At 41.6% G+C, this 6,158-nt stretch overlaps 1 pseudogene; it reads right to left on the bottom strand.

Moving 5' to 3' along the window:
• Positions 1-451: 451 nt before the first annotated feature.
• Positions 452-1,508, bottom strand: LOC110589294 (annotated as a pseudogene).
• Positions 1,509-6,158: the final 4,650 nt, after the last annotated feature.

The following is a 6,158-nucleotide window of genomic DNA, read 5'->3' as shown; positions in this document are numbered from 1 at the left end:
AAATTGAATGGGGTGAAACATTTTGATCAAAGTTTGCCTCAAGGACACTGCAAGAGGAGTGCCAATGGTGATTATTTCCAGTGTTTTATTATGAAAATTTCCAAACTATAGAAAAGTTTAAATAATTTTTCATGGAATACCTCTATATCTATGACCTGGATTCTACCATTAACATCTCACTTGATTTATCACATAACTATCTATCCATCCCTATATTCATCCAACAACTCACATTATTTTTTTGGCTGGATACAGTATATTCTGTTGATGGTACATGACAATGTAGGGCTCCCCAAACCCCTCCCCTTCTTCAAAGGGTCTGGGATGGAAATTGTGTAGAGGTTGGGAGATTCCCAGTGTCTTGGGGGATAAGTTGGGGCAAGGACTCCCCAGCTGCTAAGGAACTCTCTCTTCCTCTTTCTATTGCTGGAGTTGGTGGTCCAGGGAACTCTTACTCCTTAGAGGCCATGTGGACTATAAGGTCCGCCACCCAGTTGCCATAGCCAAATTAATTGTCATACCAGGAAATGAGCTTGACAAAGTGGTCATTGAGAGCAAAACCAGCTCCAGCATTAAAAGTGGAAGAGCAGGTGTCATTGTTAAAGTTGCAAGAGACAACCTGGCCCTCAGTGTAGCCCAGGGTGCACTTGAGGGGCCCTCTGATGCCTTCTTCAGCACCTTCGTGATGTTATTGTATTTGGCAGCTTTCTCCATGAAGCAGGTTAGATCCACGACTGACATATTGGGGATGGGGACACAGAAGGCCATGCCAGTGAGCTTCCCATTCAGCTCAGGGATGATCTTGCTACAGCCTTGGTGGCTCTAGTAGAAGCAGGGATGATGTTCTGGGCAGCCCCTTGGTCATAATGCCACAGGTTCCCAGAGAGGCCATCCACATCTTCTGGGTGACAGTGATGGCATAGACTGAGGTCATGGGTCTCTCCATGATGTCAGATTTGTCATGGATGACCTTTGCCAGAGGGGCCAAGCAGTTGGTGGTGCAGGAGGCATTGCTGACAATATTGAGGGAGTTGTAATACTTATGGCTCACAACCATCACAAACAAAGGGGCATCAGCAGAAGTTGGCAGAGATGATGACCCTCTTGGCCCCACCCTTCAAGTGAGCACCAGCCTTCTCCATGGTGGTGAAGACCCCAGTGGGCTCCACAACATAGTCAGCACCAGCATCACCCTATTTGACGTTGGCAGAAACTGATTCCTGGAAGATAGCGATAGGCTTTCCATTGATGACAAGTTTCCTGTTCTCAACCTTGACAATGCCATTGAATTTGCTGTGGGTGGAATCATACTGGAACATGTAGACCATGTAGTTGAGGTCAATGAAAGGGTCACTTATTGTGACAATATCCACTTTGCCAGAGTTAAAAGCAGCCCTGGTGACCAGGTGACCAATACAGCTAGATCGGTTCACTCCAACCTTCACCATCGTGTCTCGGGGACATGCCTGGCACTGCACCAGAAGATGTAGCTATCTGTGGAATGGGGAGGAGCAGAAAGCTAACTCATATTATTTTTTATGCATTTCAAATTAAATTGCAGGCATTGGTAACTTTCTCCATAAATACTTTGGGTACATATCATTAGAATTCAATATTTCTTTCAAGTCTTTTCCTTTGAAATAAAATGATCATTCTAAATTGTGACAATTGCAAACACCTGTGTAACACAAATCCTTATCAAGATTAGCATCACCCCCAGAAAATGTAGCAGTGGAGATTTGGGAGTCTTTGAAATAATTTCTTTACCTCTTTACCCAGAAAGAGACTGAGAATAACCTAAAGAGTTTAAAATTTGATAGGAACTGTCCACCCTCACAAACTGCTTCAGATCTCACACCATTAAAGAGTTGCTTTCCTCTATTTGTTTTAGCAAAATCCAAGCTCCAAATGCATAGTTGATAGCAAGGGAGAGATTTATGTGTATGTACAATAATAGCTGAAGGTCCAGTGAGCTGGCAAACAGGCAGGAGAGAATAAAGCAAAATTAGGATCCTATTTTCTTGTGTGGATTTAAAAATAATAATGTATCAAATAATTTTTTGTCAGAATAACAGGTATGCTTTGGGTCTTAACACATGTAAGTATGTTTTATTTGCATCGGATTTTCTTGGGACATCACCTTTATGGGGGAAAAAAACAACCACCAAGGAGCCCTCTGTGAAGTTGTGCATGTTGCCAAGTTGAATCCAGTGCTAAGCTAAATCCCTACCACATGGTACATGTAAGTTGAATCTCTTCCAAATGCAAGGCTCCTTCTTAAGTAGCTGTGTTGACTAATTACTTTCATCAGGATAATTGCACCTAAGAAAAGGGTACAATTATTTCTACCGAGTAGAATGTTGACATCATTTAATGAAGAATTAATGCATGTGGTGACAAACTATGTATTTAGAGAGGAAATAAAGCACTTACCAACAATCTGTCTCCAAGAAAGAATTTTTAAGCATGTCTGGTATGCTCTTAAGTATTCAGAATGAAGCTAATAAGCATTTCCATAGCACACAAGACTCAGCCTCTGTCTAAGCCCATGCATGCCAGTGAATTGACATCCACCAGGCCCTAGTGGGTTCTACATCATGGTTGAAAGTCGGAGCTGCAATTCAATTGGGCTAAGGTAGTACCCACTCATATCACCACATTTCAAAGTGACCTTCCCAGTCACTGTTCCACACAAATAGCAAACCCACATCATCCTTCTTTGTTGGAGTGGCAAATTTATAGAACTATAATGCAGAAGGATTACAGTTAAAACCTCCAAAGTATTGACTGGGACCTAGAATAGTCACTGATGGACAAAAGCCCTAAAATTTATTCTTTCATCTATTCACTGAACACATACTGATCAATCAACTATTATATGGAAGGTGCTATGCTAATTGCTATATAATAACCCAAAAGGAACCTACATTCCAGAGGCATGTAAATACAAAAGACCATTCAATCATTCATTCAACATATCTCTACTGGGAACTGTGGTGAACCTTGTGGTCCATTGCCCAAATCCTCCTCTAAGACTGAGACACCCATTTCTCCAGCTGCCAGGAGTATGGACTGCTGATAGTTCACAACTGAGTTCCTCCCCAGGAATTACTCTAGTCTAAAACAATACACATCCCCCTTCCTGGAAGCATCTGCATCCAGTGACTGGTGGTGCCTGAGTACAAAGCCTCTTGACTCAATTAGGACAACTGTGAAGAACATTACAGCTCCAGATCTCAACGTAGAATCAACTGAGGCCTCTCCTGCAACTACACCACAATTCAATTTCTCCCTTTACCCAGTGCAGCAACTCTCACTCATCACAGGTGTTGTTACTAAAAAGCACTCTTCAATTAACCTCCTGCATGCAAATCTCACAGTCACAGTCACCTGAGGAAGCCAACCTAGGACAGTCACTGCCAAATATGATTCTAGGAAGACAACTATAAAATGGAATTTATGAGCTGGATCACCTAGCTCCAAAATGAGAATCCCATCACTAGTGTGCAGTTATGGTGCAACTATTAAAAAAAATCCCACTAATGGAGAACTGAGATGGAAATGAAAGCCTGAAGGTAAAATACTAGCAACATAAGCTGGTAGAGACCCTCCACAGTAATATAAAAAAGAATCTCATATCCTGCAACCAGAGGGCAGAAAAACTGCAGATTGGACCTAGGAAGAGCTATAGAAGAAGTTGAATTCTCCATGCCAGCGTGTCTTTTATAGTACAGGCAGGGTTCTGGTTGGGAAGGAGTGGGACATGGAGACTTGAGTTGGGAACATATTGGTCAATGAACTAGAAAATCTTGAATCTTTGGATACATTTAGATTCCCCTGAATCCTCTAGCTATTCAAAAGTGGTCTCCTCTCTCTTTAAAGGCTTACACTCTCCATCCCACTTTTGTTTGAAGATGCTACAGAAGCTTTTGTACTTGCAAAATAACACACATCTTATGATGATCTGCCCCACATTTTCTCCTGGCTACCAGATCATGGAGAAAGTTATAATCCATCTGGGTTAGTTCTAGGCCTGCTAAAATAAGTTAAAAACTATATGTCAAAGAAGCTGCACTACCTAGCCAACATTTCTCAGCAGGAGCCAGGAGAGTTTACATGGGATTGCATCCTGAGTATGATGTATCAAGGTGAACAGAATGTGAAGTTGGAAAGGGATGAATTTATCAATATGTGAGCAGTCTCCTGTGATCCAAAATTTACACCCCATCAAGGACCCCAGGAGACAGTGCTAATATGCTGCTAGGATGGTTCTTGGAAGCTTGGACAGAGCAATAACCCACACCTAATGAAGTAGAAATTGGACAGATGGTAGCGACAGTAATCAAAAGATTCAGAGAAGTGAGGCTGCTGGATTAGATATAATACATGAAGCCAGAAAACCCACCCATCTACAACGTTCTAAGAAAAGGCCTAGAGAACAATCCATTTACCAAAGTGTTAAGTAACATGCCAGTAAGAGGGGCACTAGCATCAGTAAGAAACTCAGTGACAGCTGTCTTTTGTTGTCCAGGGCAATAAGAGATCCTGCTAAAGAACTAGGCTCTCGGATAACAATGGACATGAAAGGATCCTCAAATAAAAGAATCCAGGTAACTGAACCCACTGAAAAGAACCCACTTAACTGAAAAAAGCAAGGTGAGCACAATTATCATAATAAATAGTAAGGTTAAAGTAGTAATCAAGGAAGCTGACCTGCAAAGAACCATGGAGATGGTTAATAGAACACGTCACTCCAAATGTCATGATAAATTGGCAGCCTTTGAAAGTTGCTCAAGCTGTACAATGAAAAGAAATTAAGGACAAAGAGGCTGGAGGTGGATACCTCAAAAAAAATTCATAAACTTGTCCAATATCCAGATCTGAGCCTTTCTCAGACCTGGAATACAATGACTGATGGAAATGTCATGTCCACAGGAAAAAGAATTCCATGACACCATGAAAAGTTACTTGGTAACGATTCTTCCATAAGGGACCTCTGTCCATTTACTCAAATAACTTTACACTTGAGAAAAAGAAATACCCAAATATTTGGATGAAAATTGTAGGATGGAGTCCAAATTAACATTTATATCAAAACATCATAATGGACCTCTGTTTTAGTGGGGCTAATATGGGTACATGCAATAAATGGAGCTCTGGCCACACCCTGCTTACTATGGGTCCACTGGGGTCCATGGACCTACACTATCATAATTTCCTCAATCTCTGAGTGTATAACTGGAATAAATATACTTGGTAGTTGTTAGGACCTATACATTGCTTTTTTAGTCTGTAGGTTAAGAGCTTTTATAGTGAAAAAAACCAAATGGAAAACTAAGAAACTGCCTTCTCATTTCCCTCTCCATCCAAGATTGTATGCTGGAACATCCTCTCCAAAGTGAAGGAAAAATTATAGCATCTCATAACTCCCACCACTATGAAGGGCAGCATATTCCATATTTCGGAATACTGCTTCCACTCATTTACTGAGAGACATGGAAGTCTTAGATATTTGAATGGATCCCAGAGCAGGAAAGAGATCTGCAACAGGTCCAAAGTATAGTACAAGCAGCCCTTCCACTTGGGGCATCAGACCTAACTGACCTTATGGTATTAGAGGTGTCTGTGTTGAGAGTAGATGTGTAGAGTTTATGGTGAGCTCTAATAGGAGAATGATAATATAGACTTCTAGGTCTATATTTGTAGCAAGGTTCATTCTATCTACTTCAGAGATTGCTGGGCCACTTAAAAAGAGCTCCCTCACATGCTACTCATTCCTAGCTGAAATGGAATATCAGATCATGGAACACCAATTGATCATGTGGCCAGAGCTTCCCATCAGAAGCTGGATTTCCAGACCCATTAAGGCATAAGGTTCAGAGGACTCAGCAGCAATCCATCATAAGATGGAAGAGTTACTATTGGTATCAGGCATGAGAAAGTCCATAAGGCACAAGTAAGCTACGTGGGCAGGTGGCCAGACTCCCATGCCACCCTCCACTATCTTGTCAGTACCCCTCCCTCCAGCTTATACATATGGCTCCATGGTAGAGGTGGGGAGGGAATGAAGGATGGCATATGACTTGGTGGTAAAGAAAGAAAAAGGCCAAATGGTTTCTATTTGATGACACATCACAAGTTGCCCTGTACTACTCACC

This window comes from Neomonachus schauinslandi, chromosome 6 (genome assembly GCF_002201575.2).
Source record: "Neomonachus schauinslandi chromosome 6, ASM220157v2, whole genome shotgun sequence".
NCBI classification, from domain to species: domain Eukaryota; kingdom Metazoa; phylum Chordata; class Mammalia; order Carnivora; family Phocidae; genus Neomonachus; species Neomonachus schauinslandi.
Note: the sequence above shows the minus strand (reverse complement) of the source record. Positions and strands in the feature narration are given on the sequence as shown.